Source organism: Pantherophis guttatus, chromosome 2 (assembly GCF_059756535.1).
Source record: "Pantherophis guttatus breed Tessera chromosome 2, ASM5975653v1, whole genome shotgun sequence".
NCBI classification, from domain to species: Eukaryota; Metazoa; Chordata; class Lepidosauria; order Squamata; family Colubridae; genus Pantherophis; species Pantherophis guttatus.
Window position 1 is genome coordinate 177,555,055 of NC_142064.1, and position 25,954 is coordinate 177,581,008.

A 25,954-nucleotide genomic window follows, 5' to 3' on the forward strand; every position below is an offset into this window, starting at 1 on the left:
GGGCATGGCTTGATGGATGTGGTGTGGCTTGGGGGGTGCAGCTTGGTGGGCATGGCAGGGGAAGGATATTGTAAAAACTCCATTCCCACCCCTGGGGCCAGAAGTGGTATTTGCTGGTTCTCCAAACTGCTCAAAATTTCCGCTATCGGTTTTCCAGAACCTGTCAGAACCTGCTGGATTTCACCCTGATGTAGTTCCTTTAGATGTTCATCATATGATTTAGCATCCAGACTCCTTATAATCCTTTGTTGCTCTTCTGTGCACTCTTTCTAAGGCCTCACCTCAGGATCTTTTTTGAAGTGGGGTGACTAGAACTGGGAACACTATTGCTTCTCATGATGTGGATGCAGCCAAGAATTATGTTGGCTCTTTTGGCAGCTTCAGTGTTCTGCAAGTTGACACTTAATAGGAACCCTAAAAATAAATTGTCTAATATTATGTTGTTACACATAATATTTCATTTTCTGAAAATAGATTGTTTCTTTGCTAACTTCCACAAGTAGAATTCTAGAAATTCGATTTCTTTTTTTTAGAAACTTAGAAATAAGTACAAAACTGCCAATCTGAGAGTGAAATGGAACCTAAATTTTGTAAATACACTTGAGTTCTGTTTATCTAAATACACCTGTTTATCTAAAATTTTAGGCATTAATAATTAATTTATCACCATATGCATAATACTAACCAAATAGACAGAGATATTTTTTAACCAAGTAGAGTTTGCAAGTTTTGAAAGCAATCCCTCTGTAGTCTGCATCAAAATAATACCATTCTTTTTATAATTAAAATACATGTGACAGTAGCTTAATATATATACTGTACCTAATAAACTTAAAGATGCAAAAAAGTGTTCCTGGCTTTTAGTACCATCCACTAGAGAATTCGAGAGAAATTTGATTTTTCCACTCTGAATTTGATTTTTGAAGATTATTTTTATCAAATCAAGCACTACAGGAATCCTTACTCAGGTAGTAATTCTTTGAGTCAAGAAAGATAATGCGGCACAGAGAAACTTGTGGAGAAGAACTTAAACAAATAAAATGAGTCTTAGTGAATATTATCACTCTGTTCTACATATTGAAAATTCTGTGCAAGTTGAATTGGTTTTGAAACTAGCATTTATAACTCCCAGAAGATAGCAGTGTAAGTCTAGGAACAACAGCAATTGTGCACTGTAGAGATCACTTTCTGAGATACTTCACCTTGAGATAAGTGGCATATAAATTTGATAAACAAACAAACAAACAAATGATTTGATGAACTTTAAGACCAAGTGTTGTTTAAGGGGGAAAAAAAAAAACCCTTTAGGGAATTCTGCCTAAACTGACCTGCAGAGAATTTATAGATATACATTCTGGTTTGTGTTGCTATTCATTTCAAGCGAATACTAACTATAAAAGTATGTATATAAGAGTGGTATGGCTGTTTCAATGAAACACTTTGCTGTATTAGTCTATTAGCTTCAGCTTCTGAATCATTTTAGGTCAAGAGAAGTGCAATTGTATAAAATCTTCAAGAAAGCTGGATCAGCATCTTCGAAATGAGTTCTATATTCAAAAAATGAAAACAATGGTTTTGTTAGAACTGCAATATAAACATCTGCCTCGTTTCCTTTCCTTCTATAGTCAATTTGATTATGTCTATGCAGTTTTGGATGTTGTGCCTTGCTTATATTTGCTTTGAAAACAGGTATAGTTAAGGATTTTTATTCTGGTAAACTAGCATGACCCTCCATATAGTGTGTTGCAATTATTTTCCTTTTGACTTACTGAAACCCATATTAGACTCTTTCAGAAATATATTTATTTAAACTGATGTTCAAATTAATGTTTGAAACTGTTAAGAATGCTGCCACATTTCATACACACAAATGCAAATAAATTTATGTGAGTAGAGGTAAGTGTTTTTGTTAAAAATATTAAGAATGCTACCAAATTACATCTTAAAAATTGAATTTATCTTCCAAATTGCAGTTTAGTTAAAGCAGAGTAGTATTTCAACACATCAGGGAGGATCAACAAAACCTTTAGTTTTATCTATAGTCATTTATTCCTAATCATAGAATCATAGGACTGGAAGGGACCTTGGAGGTCTTCTATCCAATCCACTGCCCAAGGAGGAGGCTTATACCATTCCAGACAAATGATTGTCTGATGTTTTCTTGAAAACCTCCAGTGATGGAGCATCCACAGCTCTGGAAGAGAAGCTGTTCCATTGATTAATTGTTCTCACTGTTAGGAAATTTTTCCTTATTTCCAAGTTGCATTTCACTCTGACAAGCTTCCATCCATTGCTTCCTTTCTAGCCCTCAGGTGCTCAGGAGAATAATTTGACACTGTCCTCCCTGTGAGAGATTTTCAAGTGCTGGAAAACTATTACCAAGTCTCCTCTGAGCCTTCTCTTCATTAGGCTAAATCTATCTAGTTCCCTTAGATGTTCATCATATGATTTAGCCTCCAGACCCCCTACTGTCTTCGTTGCTCTTCTCTGCACTCTTTCTAGGGCCTCAGCCAGTGGTGAAATCCCAATTTTTTTACTACTGGTTCTGGGGCATGACTTGGTGGTCATGGCAGGGGAAGGATACTGCAAAATCCCCATTCTCTCCCCACTCCTGGGGGAAGGATATTGCAAAATCTCCATTCTCACCACACTCTGGGGCCAACCAGAGGTGGTATTTGCCAGTTCTCCAAACTACTCAAAATTTCTGCTACCAGTTCTCCAGAACTGTCAGAACCTGCTGAATTTCACCCTTGTCCTCAGCATCCTTTTTGAATTGTGGTGACTAGAATTGGATGCAGTATTCCAAATGTGGTTTTACCAGTGCAGTGTACAGCGGTACTATCGCTTCCCCTGATCTTGATGCTATCCCTCTGTTGATGCAGCCTAGAACTATGTTGGCCTTTTTGATATACTGTTGATTCATACTTAAGTGGTGATCCACCAGGACACCTAGATCCCTCTCACAGATACTACTGCTGAGCCAGGTGCCCCTTGTTCTATACCTACACATTTGGTTTTTTGTGGCTAAAAGCAGGACCTTTTCTTACCACTGAATCTTGTTGTTGTTCAACCCTTTGAACAGGATGATGATAAATTGTGAAGTTTACTTGCTCTTTTCATTTTGGGTCTGAACAGTATAGGAATATTACATATATATCCATAGCATCCAAAACCATACAATTATGTCACTGTGAATCAGCAATATATAATAAGAAATACCTTAGTAATCAAACATGTGGTCAAGAGTTTGGAGGGGAGGAATAAGTGGCAGCTTAATATGTTTCCCTATTAATCTTCCTTTTTATTTCATTCTTCTCTTCCAGCTGAGCCTCATTGGTTGATGGACCTTAGAATGCATTACCAAGAACAAACAATTAAGCAAATAGGAAAGCCCTCAGGTTCTTAACAGGATCTTAATACAATGAGAGGTCTTTTCACCACAAAGCACTCATTAAGGGGAATGCTCATTAAAGATAATAATAACAGTCATAATAATAACAAATAAAATTACAAAAAGTAGTCCAGATGTCCTGTATGTTGTAGGAGGATTGATTAGAAGGATTAAGGAAGATTTTTGATGCAGCTATTGCCACGGTCATTCATTCTGAAAATGTTATCATCTCTTTTCCATGTTCAAACACAGTATATTAATGAACTGCTAATCATTCCCCCTTTCCTGCTTTTTATAGTGAGCTACCTGGGGATCCTGCAGTGTAAGAATTATGGAGGAAGGAAGCAATTTGCCAGCCTTAATGTCTTTGGCTCTGTATTTTCTTAACTTTGTTAATTTTCAGTGGATTATGCATGGAAGAACACATTCCCCATTATGTGCTAGTAGTGACATGTATATACCTTTATTTTTAGCATTTAATTAATCCACTTTTCAGCTCCACATTCAAATTAGGTTTTGATGGTGGTGATAGTTGTGGCTGCTCTCTTGGATTTATCAGCTTGGATTGTTGTGCCATATTTTCCACAAACATTTTGTGTTCCTTATAAAAAAACACACACAATGAAGTATGTGTATTGTAAGATGATAGTCACAGCCTATAATCCTATCCTATGAGCTATCCTATGATAGTTTGAGTTTATTGCTATAGAGAGGGGGAGGAAAGGTTTATTGCAACATTTTAAGATTCTAATGCGTGCTACTCTTTTAAAAAAATGGTATGGCTGATATACAGCTAGAGGAAAAACAAAAAATCGGAGTTAATATTGTAACTCTTTGCTGGTTTTATTCCATAAAGAAATAAGTGCATGAGTGAATCAAACACAGTTTGCAAACTTCTGCCTGCTGGTGGTTCCTGAATAGACTTTACTATCTGTTTTCTATCAGATCATAGAGAGGATAGTGTTGCCCTTAGGCATCCATCCAGCTGCTGCACAGAAGCTGTGCCAAGCTCATATGCTTTTTCCTTTGACTGGCCCAGGACAGCATTCTTGCTCTCATGAAATAACTGAGAGGCATCATCTCTTTCTTTTGCAGCTGCTTCTTCCTTTTCCCAGATGTCCCCTTTAAAAAGGCTGCTACGCCTTGGTCCATTAGGAATACACAGGCTTTTCCTAATGAAATCTAAACAGATGCATCAGACATCCAATTCAAACAACTCAGTTCAAATAAATAACACATTGGGGACTATGTGGTCTTCAGTCAAGTACATTATAGATACAGTTGCTGAATTCATATATATATATATATACACTTACATATATATATATATATATATATATATATATATATATATATACACTTACATATATATATATATATATATATATATATATATATATATATATATACACACACACTTACATATATATATATATATATATATATATATATATATATATATATATATATATATATATACACTTACATATATATATATATATATATATATATATGTATATATATGAAAGTCTGTGCTGTAAAACCTTGATTTAACAAACCATTGAGGAGAAAGGGTTGCCAACTAAATGAAAATGTCCATTAGTTACAAATTTACATCTCTAATGTAATTTCGATAATTGCTAAGGTTATATAATTGTCATGTTACTTCATTCACATCAATTTATGTCATCTGCATACATTATTTGCACCAATGGCATAACTGACGTAAATTATCTTGCAGGTAATCAGTATCAGTATAGCCAATGATAAGAGTATAAGCACCAGACATCAGACAAAACAACCCCCACAATTTAGAGAAGGAGAGAGGGAGGGAGAGAGGGAGGAAGGGAGGGAAGGAAGGAAGGAAGGAAGGAAGGAAGGAAGGAAGGAAGGAAGGAAGGAAGGAAGGAAGGAAGGAAGGAAGGAAAGAAAGAAAATCCATTTCTATTTGACGTGCCTGGTTTCCAGGAATGCTTTATATAAATTTCCTGCGCAAGGAAGTTTATTCTCTGATTGAAAGAAGGAAATGGTAACATGGAAGATGTGCATATAACACTGACAATGTTATACACTGTATATAATTGTACCCTGCACAACTTTTGATGTCATGTATTTTGCCATTCCTCAACAGTGAAGCAAAATGTCACCAGACACTTAAGCAATTACTATAGTTGTTTAAATGTGTGTTGCTGAAATACACATTTGCTGAGAGAAGTTGGACATAATGTATGGTTAGTTTAAACATAAACATAATGCACAATGCAATAAAGGTCAACACCCACTTTTTTTTAAAAAAAGAGGACCTTTATTTAAAACTAATTTTACTGTAATCCACCACAGTATTAAAGAACAAAATGTACTCTAATTTGTGTTTCATTTATTTTATTGTAAGCCATTATAATATTTTAGTACTAACCATTCTTCCAATAGTTCGTTGTATGTATACAGCAGCAATGTACATAGTACCCTTCCTTTTAGGGGAAGGGGCAGGACAGGGAGCAGCGAAGCCCAGAAGCCCCTTTATTTATTTTATTTATATTCTCATTTCTGGAACAATAATCTCCTTCAAAGAGCCATTGTCTGATTATTCTGCATGCAGATATCTGCAAGTTATGCTTGTGTGATTTATTCAATATCTTAAACTTACAAAATATTCAAAGTAAAAACATAGCCTTGTGGGAAAATGCTCAATTTCATCTTGTTTTTGCATAAAAGCTATAATTCAATGGGAATGTATAATCACCAGCTGTTTCTGAGTGAAGCTACTACAGATACTGTGACACAGCACAGAACAGATCATGAATGATACATTATAGTTCTCTCTCTCTCTCTCTCTCCCTCCCTCCCTCCCTCCCTCCCTCCCTCCCTCCCTCTCTCTCTCTCTCTCTCTCTCTCTCTCTCTCTCTCTCTCTCTCTCACACACACACACACACACACACACACACACACACACACAGATTTTGGAGATTTTAGAGTCAGATGATAAAGAAAATAACTAAAATATTTGCATATCTGGTCAGTAATCTTTTTCCCAACTCTCCTGGAATGGAGACATAAAAATCTCAGTAAGAAGTTACTATTTAATTATGTTTGACAAATCTTGCTTTTTATTTAATTTGTCGTGAAGCATCAGTCTTTCGAGATAGATAAGATCAAGAAACAGCCATGACAGGATTTTGCAAATAATTATTTTTCTAGTAAAATAGAATAGAGATTCAGTCTGGTGTAGTGGTTAAGGCACCAGGCTAAAACCCAAGAGACTGTGAGTTCCAGTGTTGTTTTTGGCATAGTAAGGGGACCTTGGATTTACTTCTCTCAATCCTAATAAGGAGGCAATGGCAAACCACTTCTGAGAAACCTGGCTAAGAAAACTGCAGGGACTTCTCCATGCAGTCACCAAGAGGGGGGGGGAAATTGAATCAGAGAGTCAAAGGCAATAAATAAATAAACAAGCAAGCAAACAAACAAACAAATAATAGCAATAGCACTTACACTTATATACTGCTTCATAGTGCTTTACAGCCCTCTCTAAGCAGTTTACAGAGTCACCATATTGTCCCCAACAATCTGGACCTTCATTGAGCCGGTCAGATTAGAACTCCCGGCAGTGAGCAGTGAATTAGCCTGCAATACTGCATTCTAACCACTGTGCCACCATGGCTCCTTGAAATTGTTCTCTGTCACATATTATACTAAAGAAAACCAAGAAAGGGCTTCTTTCCCAAAATGTCAGGACTTTTCTCAAAGTTCCCTCTTAGCAGTCACTCATTATTTTCCTATTTCCAAGGTTATTCTTTCGCACGATACCCTTGTAGAAATGCTGCTTGTCTGGTAGGGTATGCTAAGGCGAATGTGCTCAGAATATTTTTAGAAGAGATTAATCATTTCAATCAGTTATATTTGCTCAACCTGCAAGCTCTTTCATTGACTGGAGTTCAAGAACAACTTGATCACTGGGAAGGGGAAACAAGATTCCCCATTTCTCTGAACCCTTTCCTCACTTGTGTAGTTCTAAACCTCTCAAACTGATTTTGGAGAAGCATGGAAAACTATAAAGAGAGTGAAAATCATGCCAAGAATAAAAATATTCCACTGGATCTTGAGATTCCAGTAATATGTTGCTTTAAAGCAATTTCTAAAATTCTTACACATAAGCATATACACCAAAAACAGTTTCTTTGGCATTCCAACAGTCATTCTTTTTTTAAATTTCAGAAGAATTGGAAGAAGCAAGTTCATAGTATTGTTTTATGTCATAGTAACATTGATCACAATATTTATTTTTTAACAATCACATCAGAGTTGATAAAAGCAGATTTTTAAAAGAATATCTACCCAAGACATAAAATTGAAGAACTGGTTTGTGATTTAAATGAAAGGTTTCTAGGTGAAATTGGTAACCTTTTCTCTCTCCTTTTTTGTTGCTTTATTAATTTATTTTCTCTTTATTTATTGTTTTGATTCTCTATGTCTCAATGTACTTCGTATCAGCAGAACTGCTTCTTTGAGTTCTTGCATGTTCTTATCAGTGATGGCATCAAACCACTTCATCTTCATTCCTTTCTTTCAGTAACCTTTCTTTTTCTATGCATTAAGGTATTCTCCGGTGACTCTCACCTTCACATTAAATATCATAAATATTGTGAGCAGCCTGATTTTGTTTCATGTAATATTGAAGGACATGTTCTTCTTGTGGTCCAAATATTTTGAGCACCATTCAAAGAAACCATTATTTTTCTCCTTAATTCTACCTCTCTTATGGTTCAGTTTTCATAGCCATATTTGTAAAAATGATGGCCTTGACAAATTATACATTTGATGGCTTGATGTTGCTGCAAATTAGAAGTTTGACTAGACCTTCATGGTAGTTCTGCTGATCAGCATCACTTAAATATAGCTAGCATTGAGACAAATTCCTTGTGTGTCCAATCACAGTTGGCCAATAAAGAATTCTATTCTATTCTGTTCTGTTCTGTTCTGTTCTGTTCTGTTCTGTTCTGTTCTGTTCTATTCTATTCTATTCTATTCTATTCTATTCTATTCTATTCTATTCTATTCTATTCTATATTGTATTATACTATACTATTTAGTCATTTTCTTAAATCATCATAATCAGCATCATTATCATTGTCATCATTGTTGTTGTCATGGTCATTGAAGTAGCTTGCTAACACTGACAACAAAGTAAAATTCAATTATGTGTTACCTCATTAATATTATAGATTTATTTGGTCCTACCATGTCTGGCATTGTATGCATTTGTGTACAAATCACAACCATACTGCCTTATGAATTATGTTTAAATTAGTATTAACCAAAAAAATATCAGCAACTTGTGGCAGATTCCTGGCAACCAGTTCTGACTCCCATTGAGATAGTAACCTGAATCTGGGCAACATCGCTTCAATTGACACTTGAATGCTTCAATGCTCATCATATCAAATATTTCTTTCTATACTGAATATTGGAAATGTAGGAGGATGAAAACATGGCTTCAGGATTACATAGCGATTTGATTAAAAAATTAAATGCTTCTATTATTACACTGACTCTTCTTTCAGTCTCTAGCCATACTTCTGTAATACTTAGTGGTTATCCTCCCCTCCAATTCCAAATGGTATGTAAATAGCAGTAGTGGGTTCCACTTACCTTCACTACCGGTTCGGAACTGTGAGCCCTCATGCACACACTTCTGTGCATGCACAGATCATCTGTGATGGTGTCTGGGCAGGTGGGCGGAATCTCCCACCATTGCCACTACTGGTTTGCCCGAACTGGGGCAAACCGTTAGAAACCCACCATTGGTAAATAGTATAGGAAAACCATGCAATTGTCCCATCTCTAAGTTTAATGACCACTAACTGAGAGAGAGAGAGGGGGGGGAGGGAGGGAGAGAGAGGGAAAGAGATTGTGAAGATCATTGGTTGTTACCATTTCACTTAGATAAAGTTATCTTGTACAGCTATGCCAGCATGCGTTGTTTTCAGATACACAAAATTTGATTGTAAGTCCCTGCATTAGTTGTAAAATATTTTTTAATTACCATATTTGTAAAGAGTTGCTAGCAAGAAAGCTACTGAGAAAGGACCAGCTGTATGTACTATTATGTGTTGATTCATTTTCCCACTTAGATATCTGCAAGTGTAAAGTGCATATAGTACTTACGTTTTGTGCAGCCTCTCCCAAACCCTGGATGAACTTCTTTCACTGTCATTCTTCATTGATTTCATGCACTGTCTACAAGCTCAACTTATTTGTTTTGGTTTACCATGTCTAAGCACTCATCTGAGACTGATATTTGTATGGTTGGGCAGACACTTTTGGAACATTCATAGAGAGCTTCTGAGATTTGTTTTTCTCCCATGTCTATATCATCAAGCAGTGTCAGTATAGCAAGCTAGTTTTTTGTCCTATTTGTTTATATAGTTTATATCAGGTTTGGCCAAATTTTATCAGTTCTGCTTTGTCAATGGAACTGTCACTTATGCATTGGAGATTAAGCTAAATTTTTGCACGGGATGAGTAATTATCAGAGCCACAATCAGTATCTCACATCATACTACATTTTTGATGGATGATCAGAAGCAAGTGTTGACTAGAATGTAGTCCAAGATTGATGTATTTTGCCATGGTGCATGCCACATGAGCTAATGCTTTCAGGAGTCATATAAGAAGCTGTTTCCCACTAATAAGGTCCTGACTGTTGTAAATGTTAAAAGCCTGGGCCCATTTCAGTTTACTTTGCCTAATAAAAATCGTACAAGATCTTTTTCCTAAACTTCCTACTTGCTGTCACATGAGCAGTAAAATCACCAGATATTATGACTACACCTCATTTGGGTACATAATCAAAAGCGTGTTGAAGTTGGGCATTAAAAATAATCTTTGACAGATACATTAACATGTAGATATATTTGAATTGTTCCCAAATCTTGCAGGAACTGCAACTGGTCTCATGTATAGATAAGGAAAATGATTGGTCATCTGCCAAAGGACGATGAAACCAAGTATATATTGATACACGATGGACAAATCAAATACAAAAACACATATGAAAAAATTCTAATGTATCCTGTATAAAATAATGTAATGCTGATATATAAACTAATATTATATGTTATATACAGACAATGCAATTAGGTCTCAAGTTTTTAAGTGAGGTGAGGAATAAAGAAGGGAAAATGCTTCTTCCTCTCTCAAGCATTTGGATGAAATGGTAAGAATGAGATGGTAAAAATGTCAAAGTAAGAAAAAATAAATAGTAGTCCTTGACTTGTCTCAAAGGTGCTTTTTTTTTTTCATTTTGCTTCTCATCCAAGAAATTTCATCAGTTCATTGATAAAGCTTTTTGGATGAAAAGTTAAACATCTTCTTCCTCAATGAAAAAGCATAATCCGATTGCCTTTTGAAAAAAAGCACCTTTGAGACAACTATGACCTCGATGACTGAGAATCTCCATAGACATTTAGTCCTGGACTTACAACCATTTGTTCAATGATGTTCAATGTTAAAATGGTGCTGTCAAAATTGATTTGTGACTGGTTCTTGAATTTACAGCCATTGCAGTGGTCCTACAGTCATGTGCTCAAAATTTGAGCCTGCCCACATTTACAATTGCAGGAGTGCTTCAGCTACTCCAACCCTCCTATGTTCCTCCCCATCTATGTTCTTTTAGGTGCCCTGTACTCTCCCACATACCCCTGCTGTTTCCTGTCATTTCACCGATGCCTGCAGTTGATCTTTGCCATCTTTGCTTTTTCCTGCTGGAGTCTTGTGATCCAGGTGCTGAGTGAAGTGTAGTCCTGTGATTGTATGCCATGGGCATGGCAGGGCAGTGGAGTCTATTCTGCCAAAGGGAACTTGTCTAGCCAGACTGGGGAGAAGGCATCAGGATGGCAAGTTGGGTCACTTTCCATCACTAGGTGAGGCAGGAGAGCTGCTAGTGGCTCCCTGGGAAAAGATGGAGAATGTCTGGGAGGCACAGTTTGTGTTGATAGTAAAACCGGTAGGAAGAGGAGAGATGTGAGCTTCCCAGAGATAACACATGTACTGCAGTTTCTGGAAAATTGGCTTGGGAGCTTCAGCAATGAGAGGAAGAAATCCCAACACCAACAGAACATACCTGCAGGCCCTCTACTTGCTCTTGGCCCAGCCTTCCTCCTGAAAAGCTGAAAAAAATTCACTGAGTGGGGGGAATGCCCTACCTGGGATGGGCATCCAGAATACTCCAACAAATATATTCAGGAAGGCAGTGCACAATGCCCAGAAATTAATGAAAGACAAGTACAAATTCTCCCCAACCCTGCTGCTTGTTTACAATTGATAAGCACTCTAATATGGCATTGCAAGAAAGAAAGCACTTTACTCACCAAATGTAAAATCTCTGCATGGACCTTGTACTGTTTTCTTTTCTTTCCTTGTTCCCTGTTTTGCAAATACAATTAAGAAAAGCACATGAGGGATAAATGGTGAAGTCTAGAAAAAGAAAGTGAGCCACATGATGGATGGGAACGCTTAACCAAATGTAAAAAGACCTTATGACATTTAAGGCTTTTAAAACATTAAATATTCAATGGTTGAAACTTCTCTTCCATTATGTGGCTCACCTTCCCATTTGAGCTGGAAAGGATAGCCTCATAAAAATGAAGGAGCCCCTCAGGACACATGGCAGAGGCCATGCTAGTGACTTTGGAGGAGGTGCAGTGTAAGCTTTTAAATCTTAATTGAAGAGGAGGGTTGATCATTGCCTTGACTGGTCATACTTGTGGCTGAGGGGTTCATCACACCATGGTCATGAAGGGCTGCTGGCCCCAGATACTATAGAAGAAAAGCTTAGCTGTTTAAGAATCTCAATGCTAACACCTGTATGGGTGCTTGGGTGTCTTTGTGAATGGGCATCCCCACAGGCCAATTCTCCAGAAGCGCTAGCAATATGAGCTGCAGAGTACATGCTGCACATCTGGGTAGCTCATACCCATCTCCTTCCTCCAGTTGTGCCACCATCCCAAACAGCTCCTTCCACACAGACTCTACCTTCATCTAGGCAGCCACCCCTGGCTCTCCTGCATGCCCAGTAGAAGAGAGTGGATCACATGCTAACAGCAGGAGGAAGAAGATTGCAAAGTTCAGCTATGGGAGAAGTGGTGGCAGCAGATGGCAGGGTGGATAAGTAGCAGAGTGCAGAGCACCCAAAAAGGCAGCAATGGTGATGGGGAGAAGATAGGTAGGTGTGGGCAGTGGAAACTATTTTTTTCAGCATGGTTGATCAGTATATCAGTTTTTTCCAAGGATCATATTTGATGTAAACTTAGTATCTTTCCAATGAAATTCCTATTTTTGAATATTTATTAATATATTTAGATTCTGCATCTATTTAATCATAAAATGTTTTTCGTGTTTGGCTTTTGAATCATATTTCACCAACAATTTAGAAATAAGGCCTAACATATGTTTCAAGATTTTTGTGCTAATTTTTTACAAATTTTCTCTGATTAATAATCAAATCTTGCAATCGATACAAATATTATTTCTCAGTTGCACATTTTTTCTACTTTCTCTTCAGGAAAACAAACATTTTGTTTCTTATGTTTTTTAAACTATTTCTTTCTTACATTTTCGTGAGATAAAACTCTTCTAAAAAAGAGATTTTGATGAGAAGAGACTCTTGAGGATCCACACAATGTGTTCTGTTGTCAATATGTATGCTTAAAAAACAAGAAACTTCTCTAAGCATTATCATGTTTTTGTTGTATATAATATAATGTGCCTTGTAAACATGTGTTTGTTCTGCTCAAAGAATGTTTTTAGTTTGTGACTCATCCATTCATACAGATCAAGTACCTCATAAAGACTAAATTTTTGTTTAAGGTAGGAAAGCTATGTTGAACATTTGGCATTTGATCCTTCTTTTCCTTAATTTTCTTATATATTGTAAACTAAAAAAAAAAAAAGTAATGTTAGCTTGTATCCCTCACAGGATTGGGGGGCAATAGCTCACCACTTCAAGTAACTGGAAATAAAGTGTCAAAATGTGATGCAATAATATATAATAGAATTATTAATATAAGTAGAATTTTAAGATTGGCCAAATCTTGGTTTTTCTTCCTTTGTTTTATTAAGGACAGCACTATGATATTCAAGAAAAATGAGAAAAGTTACACTCAGAATATCTCAAAGGTGTTTTTTTTTTTCCCCCATCAAAAAGCAACTGGACTGTTTTTTTGTTGTTGTTTTTTCCTTTGAGGAAGAAGAATAAAATGTTTCATTTCTCATAGAAGAAGCTTCATCATTTCTGATGGCACGTGAGGTGGGGCGCTGGTGGGGGGAATGGAAGGCCTCAAAGAAAAAGCAGGCCAGTTGCCTTTTAAGAAATAAAAAAAAGCACATTTGAGACAAGACTGAGACACTCCGCAAACATTTACATCCAGAATGAAGACAGCTGAATAGAATGCATTTTGGTTTTGTTTGTTTAGTGGTATCTGTTTGGAGAGAAATAGCATTGTTACAAGAACTGACTAGAAGGCCACTCTAGTGTCTGAATGTTCATGTTTGACAATTCCCAATTGTCTCCTCCAACTCCTAGTTTGGGATGGATGGATGGATTGATGGATGGATGGATGGAAGGAAGGAAGGAAGGAAGGAAGGAAGGAAGGAAAAAGGAAGGGAAGGAGGGAAGGAGGGAGAAAGAAAGAAAGAAAGAAAGAAAGAAAGAAAGAAAGAAAGAAAGAAAGAAAGAAAGAAAGAAAGAAAGAAAGAAAACCAGAACTTTTACTACCCTTGAAACTACCAAGCTTTTGATTATGGAGTTTTATATAACTGAAGAGCTAAGATATGTGTTTTAGCTCCTAGGCAAACTTGTGTTGTGCAGCCCTGTGGGAAGTAATACAAAAGAGAGTTGGTGCTCTAAAAAGAAGGGCCAAATAAGAACATTGAGTTGATTTTCTAGCTATTCATGATTGCCTTTCGCATCTGCTATATATAGTTCTGATGGTCCAAGTTAGAAGGATGAGACATTGTCTCTCCTGAATAATATGAGACATGAAAGGCGTGTGCTATGCTTTTCTGAAATAGTTTCTCCGCAAACACATGTTTTTTGAACATCCAAAGAGAGAAGGAAAAGTGCTATTTCTTTAGCTATCAAAGCAAGCATAACCTCAAGCCAAATTCTAGCATTTTTTCATCTCTAGCCTTGCACTATTCCCTTCTCTATTTCTAGTTCAGTTAGATTGTGCCAGTATAGAATTTGTGTGAAAAGAATAGACAATCTGTTGCTGTGTTCAATTATCCTCCCTTGCATACCATATGTGAAAGATTATGAAAATAACACGGGGAAAGGAAAGATGACAAAAGAGATCATTTTTTTACCATCCCCCATTTAGAATATTTATGGAAGGCACAATGGTATAGTCCTATTTTTCAAGCGTTCACTTGAACAAGAGGTTCAAGGGATGGCACGATAGAAGTGTTCCAATATCTAAGGAGTTGTCATAAAGTAGAGAAAGTCTACCTATTCCCCAAAGCACCTGAAGGCAGGACAAGAAGTGATGGATGAAACCTAATCAAGGAAAGAAGCAACCTAGAACTAAAGTTAAATTTCCCGACAAAATAATTAATCAGTGGAATGACTTAACTCCAGAAGTTGTGGATGTTCTAACACTGAAAGATTTTAAGAAGAGATTGGACAACATTTGTCTGAAATGGCATAGGGTTTCCTGCCTGAGCAGGGGGTTGGACTAGAAGACCTTCAAGGTCTCTTTCAACTCTTGGTATCTACTCACCTTAATAGTGTTGGAAATGTCAGCCTTTTGTGACATGACAGAAGTTCTGTCACCAGTAGGAAACCTTATTTAATTTTTAGATTAGATTATATATGTAGATGAATCTCCTTTGAAGGACTAAGTTCACAGTGATACAGTATCTACCCTTACCTCAACTTTTTTCCCAAATAGGTATGTGAGTATAGCCAGAGTTGGTTGTGTCAACTTGACTCTTTTCCTAGATAAAGCAGATCTAACTACTATCATATATGTCTGGTTAGACTGGGATCCAAATCAATGCTACATAATGGCACTCTTAAAAATTATGTACTAATTGTACATCGTGAAAATATAGCAGTGTTCACACATTTTAGTATGGTTCTTTCAGTCTGGAGTCACTTTGAGTTAATTTCTATTATCCCATTTTGCATGATCTGCAAAATGCATAGATCAGAACTAGAATATTAAAATAATTTCCTTTTTACCAACAACCTGTTCTCCCCAGTGCACATGAAAGCATTCCATCTGATCAAATATCTGTCTGTGAAACAGGCATAGGTATGTGAAAGAAGGTAATAACAGATGCTGTAAATAAGTTTTCATTAACAACCCTTTATACTTACGATATGTGATTATTTTTTTAAAAAAAGTTTCCATTAAGCAGAGAAAAAGTAGAAGGCCGACAACTAGAATAAGAATATATTGCTAAGATTTTTCTCTTTATCAGTGTTATTTTTCTTCTGTATATTGTGATTTTAAAGAGAAAATTCCTCATCCACTAGCCTCAGTTAGTACTACCATTTTCCCGAAAATAAGACATCCCCTGATAATAAACCCAATCGGGCTTTTGAGTGCATGCACTAAAATAAGCCTCCCCCTGAAAATAAGCCCTAACCAAAAATATTTAAATGCAGAGCTGGAAATCAGGTAAGATGGCAAGAGGAGCCACATCTTGCTCCAGGTGCCCCAAAATAATAAGATCTGGTGTTTCTTCCACAATTTCTATATGGAGTACTTGGATTAAAACCAACTTTGAATGGCTGGAAAAAACAATGAAATAATGCACAGGTACTTACTGAAAAGAAAAGAAGAAAGAATACAGTGAAGAGGGAGATCACACCTGGGAAGAAAAAATGGTTTCTACAAGGTTTTAAACTGGCAACCCCAAGTTTTTACAAGTCCAGTCCCTGGGAACCTCAAATGTTGTGCTGGTGAACTCTGATGGCAAAATGTATGTCCAATTTTTTTTAAAAAAAATTGTATCAGGGACAGCTAATATCAAGCCAGAAAAATATAAATAGAATAGCATTGACTGGTTTGGTTTGATCTGTTTATATGTCATCATGTTAATGTCAATTCTTAGCAGCCATGTTGATTAAACAAATTCAGCCTGACCCTTCAAGTCATCACTTTAATTAGGTCTATCCACCTTGTTGCTGGTCATCCTCTTCTTCCCTTTCCTTCCATCTTTCCCTGAATTCTACAATTCTCAAGGGAGCTATTTCTTTACCCAATATATCCAAAAGATTACAGTTTCAGTCTGTCCATCTGTGTGCCAATTGAGAGCTCTGAGTTGATTTTTCCTATGATCCATTTTTTTAATCTATCCATAGTAAATATTTTGATATGATGCAAGTGTCTATATATATAAAAAATATCCATAGATGTAAGCTTTTTTTTGTGAGGGGGGCTTTCCTTTGACTTGCCGTTTAAGTTCCTCAGGTTTCTGGTTTTGAAGATGAGAAGAAAATGCTTCAAAAGTCTGTCTAAAAGTTGTTCTAGCAATCTGTTCCTCCTCTCTCTCTCTCTCTCTCTCTCTCTCTCTCTCTCTCTCTCTCTCTCTCCATGTGTGTGTGTAACTGTGTCTTATGTTTATGATTTCAAAAAGAGCATTACAAAAAAAATGAAATGATAGTGAGGCTATTATAAAAAAAATGTAGGCAATCTTTTTATGAATAAGTTTAGGAGTTTAGAGATTTGGGTTGGGGCTCAGGTTAGGTTTGGGATCTGAAGGTCACAAGTATGTTGAGGTTCCATAAGACTTGCGGACATGAATACTTTTGTAGAGGAACTTATATATTTCTTTGTTAGTTCCAATTTTCCATTTGAAAGGAGACTATAAGGCCCATAAAAGATGGTTTCAAGGGCTGTGCATTAGACCCAAAGCTGCAGGTTGTTCACCTATGTGATACATGAATAACCCAAAATGAGATTCAGGGTCTCATGGCTGGCAGAAAGAAATCAGAAGATTAAATTTTCATTTCAACCAACCAACCAAATAAATAAATAGCACTCTTCCAGTGATGTCCTTACTTGGGAAATTCGCATATTTCAATTATATTTAATAAGGAAAACAAATTAAACCTTGGATTGTTCTGAGAGCTTCAGAACTTCAAATCACAGTCCACTAATTCTGGACATCAAAAGCAGTGAATTGTGATACATTGAAAGTTGAAAATGCCCCTGCCCGTCATTGAGACAAATAATAAAAATAAACCAGGGGAAAAGAAAACATACTTGACTAAAGGGAAATATAGATCTGTGAGGCTAGGAGAGCTAAAAAAGAGGATGGCGAAATAGAAAAAACATAGAAATGTAACAGTTCAAAAGGTTGGATGGTCATTTTTATATGAACTTACCAAAATATGATTTTTTTCATAAACTGCAAAAAAGAAAAAAAATGAATTTTGGAGACACAAAACTGTTTTTCCAAATTTCTATTACTGTTTTATAAATTAAAAATTGTATGCTGAAATGATTTGCTGCAAATAGGGATAGTAGATATCATCTGAAAGTCCCAAACCCAAATTTTCTTCTGGAATCTGTAGCTTTGGATCTATACGGCCCTTAATCACAAACTCTGTTTTACTTGTACAGATGATATTTTGCAAAAATTAAAAAAGAAAGCAAAAACCCAAGCTGCTTTGACACTTCGGCAGGCCAGATATGGTAGACTTAATTATTCAAAACACTTTTATCTCAACAAACATATATTTGTTAATTCAAAACATAAACCTCCCTTGGAGTTTAATAACTGCTACTAACTGCAGTAGGTATGATAAAAAAAATTATTTAGCCTGGGCTAAAATAAGGTCAATAAGTTAAGTACTGGTGATATTCCTCTTCTATTTCCTTTTATTAGTTCTGTATTAGTTCTATTATTCAATAATAGGAATTTTAAAAAGTAGAACATCCATTCTGATTAGGTGGTTCATTAATGAAGGGAAAAGTTATGCTTATTAATATTACAAGGAAGTAAGAAAGAGGTGATTGATTGAACAGAATAACTGGAAGGATTTATAGAATGTTAAATCAGTGACAATTGCCCATCAACAAACCTGTCTGGAAAAAAAAGAACAAGAGATTCAAAGAGCTGAGGCATTTGGCTGAACAACACAACACAGAAAATGAATTCTGAGATTAATATAGCTGGAGAAGTTCAATCGAGCTTCATTTTGAATATTAAAGAGAAGCAAAATCCTCTCTGAATCCAACTATAGGTCCATCACAGTTGGTAGATATAGGTTTCTGAGACATCCAGAAGGAGAAGATTGAAATAGATTATTCATATATCCCTATAGAGAAGTCATGTGGCAGGGTAAATTATCTCTCTTATTAAAATGCAGAAAGTATAATTTTCATTAAGGAAAAAATAATTTGATCCATTCATCTGGTTTCTTTATTGTTCCTACTTCCATATGACTTTAAAAAGTTGGTCCAGTCAATTGTTTCTCAAAAACACAGGGTATTGACATATCCCAACCAAGTCTAAAATCTTATCCCATTTCTTCTTAATCCTTACCTGTTGTGGCATCAGTATTCTCTTCCAAGTCTTTTAGGTTTGAAGTAGTAATCTACCTCAGTGCTTTTTCTGACCCAAAAGCCAGTCTGTCAACTGGACCATAAAAATTTACTTCAGAATTTATTTCCTCAGTCAGAGCAACTGGTTTTTGCTGTAAGACCTGTGTGTGCAATTTTAGTTTTTCACTGCTGCCTGTTGGGGCTAAGCTCTACCTTCTGGTCTTCTCAATCCATTTTTGCAATGAATTTGATTATCACCTCTGTTAGAATATTCATGACTGGGAAGACATGGTAACAAGGTCAACCAATGAATAGGCATAGCAAGTAAGTCAGCCAATTGGGATCTGAGACAGACTGGAGCCAGGGCATGTCTTAGTGTGCAGCTTCTGATTCTGTGCCGAGAATTGAAACTGAAATCCAGCAGTCTGAGCATGCTTGTCTGCTCTGCTAAAAAACAAACTAACTGTTCTCTCCTGCCTTGTGTTGTAACTGTTACTATGTTGAAGAAGAACTCTGATATTGGTATTGTAAATACTTCATCTATTATTGTGAATATAAAGAAATTAAAGAATCCTGCTGCATCCATTTATCTGTGTGTGCTTCTGGATTTGATTTTTGCACAGAAACTCTGACAACCTCTATTTCATCATCTTATTTTGTTCCATGGAATTCTCTGTACACATTTATGTATAAATATACAATTATGTATTGTAGACCACTCATCTGCTTTCATCTACTTTAGCTGAACCTCTGTCTTCAACAACCTGATATTTGGATACTATGTGCTTTGACATAGCAAGAAAGAAAACTTCAATTTAAAAAAATGTTCCCTTTACTCCAGTAATCTTATCAAGAAAGTTGATTATTTTTGAACCACTCTGAATTTCTAGAACTGTGTACGTATTAGTAAATTTATCCTGTTGTACTTCTGACTCAATTAGTTCATTTAAATGTCTATGGAGATTCTCAATCATTCAAGTCATGGTTGTCCCAAAGGTGCTTTTTAAAAAGGCAACTGGACTTTCTTTGTTGTCTTGTAAGATGTTTCACTTCTCACTCTTCTGTCTGAATAGTGGAGAATGTAGTACTGCAGCCTATTTCTGCTGCCTGCCTGCTGCCTGCAATTTGGCAGTTCAGATCTCACCAGCTTCAAGATTGATTCAGCCTTCCATCCTTCTGAGGTAGATAAAATTAGGACACAAATTGTTGGGGGCAGTATACTGACTCTGTAAACCACTTAGAGCGAACTGTAAAGCACTGAAAGCAGTATATAAGTCTAAGTGCTATTGCTATTGCTTGCAGTCATCTGGTCATTAGTACTCTTTCTGAGAGTCATTGAAACCACTTGGAGGCTTATCTGTGCCCTCAGGGTCACCTGAACAGTGCAAATGAGTGTGGAATCTTCTTAGAACTACTGAAATGACTGTGTTGTAAATAGGAGATAGGTGGTGTTATATTCCTCCTGCTCTATTGAGAAAGGGCTGTTTAGACTTAACATAAATGGCCTCTTTGACCCCTCTTTCAAACCAGCGGTCCTCTCTGTCCAGATAGTGAACTTTGCTGTCTTCAAAAAAATGACCTTTGTCTTTCAAACGCAGATGGACTGCTAAATCTTGTCCTGATGGTTTTGTTCTCATATGTTGTGCCATGATTTTGTGAAGTTATTGTTTTGTTTCTCCACTGTACAGATCTGCATGTCTCACTGCATTGTACTGCGCATATGGAAAGCTGAGTCAACCTTGAGTCTGATGAGATTTGCCAAATTGCAGTCAGCCGGTAGTCAGTAGAAGTAGCCTGCAGTACTGCATTCTAACTACTGCACCACCATGGCTCATCACATTGTTGAGTTCATTTAAGTTTTTAATATGATTTATATTTAAAATTGGAAAATACTCATTTTTCACAAAGGTAATATTGAACATCTTGGTTTGTTTAGCCAGTAACTATATGAGGGAAAGTAGAAATCATCTCTGTGAATCAAAACTGATACATAGTGGTACCCGTCAGAGGAGCTTAACAGTCCATGTCAAGATAGAAGTAGGATAGAATAAAACCTGAAGCCAGGTCAAATAATTGGGTTCTTAGTCAATAAAAGTGCCTTGTTTGTGTGTTGTAATGAAATATCTTTGGTTCAATGGATGTCTGGATCCAAATACCCCCTGGATTTTCTGATAACTAAAGGGATAAGATTGAAAGAGATTTAATTTAGAGCTATTGAAAAAACCTTAAAGAGATTAGAGAAATTCATACATGTACTTTCAGGGTGCCTTTTGTTACTTATCAAAACCCCTTTTTCCAAAGGGGAAAAAAAAAAAGACATACAAGGATTTCTGGCTGACTGCCATCAAGTTGCAAGTTGCTAGCATTTTGCAGTTCAGATGTGTGGGCAGAAAAAAAGAAATTTTGTTTTCCTTCCTGAATACTCTGAACTAAATTTAGGAAGATGATAAGGCAATTGCTTCCTATTTGAGTGACTCATCAAAGCCAAGTAGAGCAATTTTGGCAAATGGAATACTGTCTCTCTCTTATTTCAGATAGAAGGTGTTCCTCCACAAGGTCAGGCCATTGCAGGAAGTTCACACTCTTGTTTAAAAGCTCTAGCAAACACATTTCATAGCACCAAATTGTGTTTTGTTGAATTGAAATGGTTGCTTGCCTATTAAATGCATTATAGAACCTTTCCCATCCCTGAAAAGCATGCACACAAAAACATTAGATACCTAAAGCTGCCTTTTGGCATGAAAAAGAAAGAAAGAAAGAAAAAATAACTATTGTAAAAAGAAAAACTTTGTTTACAAGATTCATAATTAATGGCAGTTATTGCAGAGAGACAGAGAGATAGAGATAGAGATAGAGATATGCAGGCAGTATGTGAACCCCCCCCCCACCTCCCGGTCTGCAGAAAAACCTCTCTCCATGGAACTGGTCCCCGGTACCCAAAATATTTGATTATTGTCAGAAACAAGCAATTTGACTTGAATCTGTTTAATTAATCAGAAAACCAAATAGGATTGGATACCCCTGAAATAGTTCAATAACTTGGGGGGGGGGGAAACAAGTGCATACATACTTGGAAAAAGAAAATTAAAGTAATCCAGTTTTCTCAATAGCATTGACTCACATCCTCAAACCCACTTGAATTAATTATTTAAATCAGAATATTCCTAATTTCATACCAATATCTGCATTATATTTTATTTGATTGTTTTGTAGAAAGTTAGCATCCACCCCTCTCCTAGAAAAATGAAATATTTTGGGAAATATTAAAAAAAAAAGCCAGAATATTATATTTCCCTGGATGATAAAAGAAGAAACGTGTTTTAAAGACAGGAAGCAGTTCCCTGCAGTTGTGAAATCTAAAATTTGTTACTACCAGTTCTGTGGGCGTGGCTTGGTGACTGGGTGGGCATGGCCAACTTTTTTTAAAAAAAACTCTTAAAAGCATTTTTCCTACAACCTCTTCTTAAAAATGTTTTTAAAAGCCTCTGATAATCAGGCAACTCAGCTGGGATCACCAGAGTCTTTTAAAGGCATTTTTTTTCTACAACCTCTTTGGCCAAAGAGGTTGCAGAAAAAATGCTTTTAAAAGCCTCTGATGATCCCAGCTGACCACGCAATCATCAGAGGCTTTTTTTTACTTTTAAAAGCATTTTTTCAGCTGAAGAGGTTGTAGAAAAAATGCTTTTAAAAGTAAAAAAAAAAGCCTCTGATGATCACGTGGCTCAGCTGGGCATGGTGGGCGGGGGGTTGCAGGGATTTTTGCTACCGGTTCTCCAAACCAACTGCCGCCATCGCTACTGGATCGCGCGATCCAGTCCGAACTGGGAGCATTTCACCCCTGGTTCCTTGTCCCCAGCAGACATTTGGTGCCCATTAGGAAAGACTGGACGAGCCTATCTACAAGACAAAAGACTTCCAGCTCCAGGGTGATGAAATTAAGACATGATGCTCCAGAACATTATAGGATTAACCAATCTAGCAGCAGAGCTCAGCACATGACACAATCTCCAAAGGACATTGCATCAGCAGTCCAAACTTCAACCAATCTTAGCTCAGACAAACATAACCCCTACAGGGCCCAATGGGAGTCTGACAACATCCAATTGAAAACATGTTCTTGCACAGGAACAGGAAGCTCAAGTGCAAAGCCCAAGAGAAGGTCTAAAAGCTCCCCCACACTCAACTCCATGTGTTCAGTTACACCAGAACCACAAACATGTGCTTCTGTTCATCAATAAATGGACCCTCTTTCCAATCAGACTCCAGCTTCCATTTTGTCTCCAGTGCCTTTCTCACAGCTTGGAACAGAACCAGATGGATATTTCTTCCAACAGTTTATAATAGGATTTGCTGTGCTTCAGATCCAAAACTGAAAAAATCCTTGGGAAGAGATATTTTGCTTTTTCCTAAAAAGAACTGGGAGATATTTTACTGTTACCAATTTTAAAAGCCAAATTATATACTAAATAGAATAACTAGAATAAATGAAATTTACCCCACGCAGTATAAATGTAGTAAAATTTGTAGTAAAGTTTGACTGTATTCAGCAAGTCACTACACTTCTTTGAGGTGTTTTGAGGATATAAAAGTATTTCCAGCACAGGTAAGGAAATTCAAATATCAGTTTCTGGGATTATGATGAGACTAGCCAGGCTGTAAAAAGTGATATAGTTTGGCATGTTTTAAGTGCAATATTGGCTTGATATTTAATTCTAAATTTCTGCAGTGATCCTCAAGAGGATATGTACAGTAGTAAATTAGTATAAAGGAGGATTAAGTAGGTAAGAGTATCTAGTGTTCCTATTTATGGCCTTTGCATCAGTTGGGATTTGGTGTTTTGAGTTACAATTTTCACTACAACTTCTGACATTAATGCTTCTTTTCACTGAATGAAGAAACTTCAGCCAATAGGCCCTGCCTGCAACTATCTAATAAGATCTCTCTGTTGTGCGTACATATAATTCCTTGAAATCTGTCTACCAGTTAAAAGTTGCTCATCTAATTTACAGAATTTTGTACTGAAAATTGACATCTTACGCCCAATTTCAGTGTTTCATACTGCATTTTCTTTCTTCTATCAACAGTTAATACTATGTGTATTTCAATTGATGAGAGAATCAAATATTTAACATTACTGAAAACACTGAATGATCCTTACATTGGCATTCATGAATGAATGCCACCCTAAGGGTCATTCAGTGTTTTGTGACCCTTACGTTAGCATTCATGATAAACCAAATATGTCAGTGGTGGGTTCCTCCGGTTCCACCAGGTTCCGCCTAGCCAGTAGCGGTGATGATATGACGTCACGAAACTAAATATCAGATTTAATAATATTTGAGAACAAGCCTGAAGTAAACAAAATAAAGTATTTTGGGAGTAACAAATTATAGATGGAAATGTTGATTGATTTTGAAATGACTTTAAGAGAGGAGGAAAATATTATTTGTCAAGATCATGGATACTAGCTGCCATTTAAGAGAAGTAGAATATAGATTTGATGTAATGGGTCTTAGGAATGAGGAATATATATGAAATATTGATTGTTAAAATGATAAAGATTTGAAATGGTGTCTATTTGGAAATAATTGTTTAGAATTTTGGGTGATATAGTAGAATGATAAATGTTTAGAATAAGATTTTTTTTTCTTTTTTCTTTCTTTCTTTTTTTTTTTTAAAGATGTAAATGGATAAAATTTGGAACAAAATTGGTTGAGGGAATGTGAGTAATTGTACCTATTTTATACCGGATCAAATCCTTGCTCTAAAAGGATGTATTTTATGTTTTATGTCTAAAAAAAAAAAAATCCCTGTGCCACCTGAAACCTCTAATAAATTGTTAGGGCAGGGCTATAATTTCAGACTTGGACTCTAGGCCTCCCTTGGATCTGCCCTTTGAACTTCACTTCCAAAATCACTTTATCCTATTCTCTCATTCTGCTGGAATATAACTGGTGGAAGAAGGAATAGATACATTATCACAGATACATTTCTGGTTCCCAACTGATGGCAATACTTTAGTGAGCACTCAGTGCTGAGATACTTTAGAGATAAAAGAAGAAAATGGATTGTCCCAAAGGTACTTTTTCAGGAGGCAACTAAACTTTCTTGTTTTTTCTTTTGAAGACATTTTGCTTCTCATCCAAGAAGCTTCTTCAGGATAGTGGGGAATGGAAGAGCTAAAGAAGCTGAAAAAGCTTCTTGGATGAGAAGCAGAACATCTTCAAAAGAAATAACAAGAAAATCCAGTTGCCTCTTGAAAAAGTACCTTTGGGACAACCATGACCTGGATGACTAAAAATCTCTACAGACTAAAAGAATGGATTCTTTTATAACTTGGGGATGGGTGTTCAATTGCATCCAATAGAAAGCAGTAGAAGAGCTTACCTGCTGAGCCTTGTTCAGTTTTTTCTCTCTATGTTGTATGGCTAGTCTTCCACTAAGTTTCATCAGGGATGAAGTGATCATAATTGCAGTCACCTTTGGAGATGAGATAGGGTATTACAAAATTCCAGAGGTCACTGAGAAAATAAAAATGGTAGAAGCAATCTGTCAAGATATCCAATGCCAAAAGAATGGAGACAGAAAAAAAAATAATGTATCCTGCAAGTCTATGTTTTAAAGAAAATAAATATAATGGGGGTGGGGCAGCTGATGAAGCTACAGGTCAAAATTATCACTGGAATCAGTTGTTGCCTAATTTTGTTACAGAGCATCCCTGTTATACAATTCAGGATTGACACAAGGTTGCCATCATTTTTGGATTTAGACGGGAAGATCCAAAGTACTTTCCTTTCTATCCTAACTAGGACTGGTCTCTTTTTTATAGTATTTTCACTAAAGATTGAAATTACAATAAAAACTAACATACATTGAAAATAAATAGAAGAATAAAAAGAGAGAGTAGAAGGAATAGAAAAAGAAACAAAAAATAAATAAATGAAAAATAAAGATAATATTAATAAAAAAGAAAAGAAATATATAAAAAAGTAACTTTCCCCTTCAT

The 25,954-nt window shown here is 36.3% G+C and overlaps 1 long non-coding RNA gene across 1 annotated transcript; it reads right to left on the reverse strand.

The window, feature by feature from the left end:
* Positions 1–1,100: 1,100 nt before the first annotated feature.
* On the reverse strand, positions 1,101–25,460 carry LOC117660598 (uncharacterized). Its single transcript, XR_004589725.3, has 4 exons — positions 25,336–25,460; positions 11,761–11,815; positions 3,220–3,346; positions 1,101–1,547 (listed from the first exon to the last, which is right to left on the reverse strand). It is a non-coding gene; the product is annotated as an uncharacterized LOC117660598 (long non-coding RNA).
* Between the last annotated feature and the right edge of the window lie 494 nt (positions 25,461–25,954).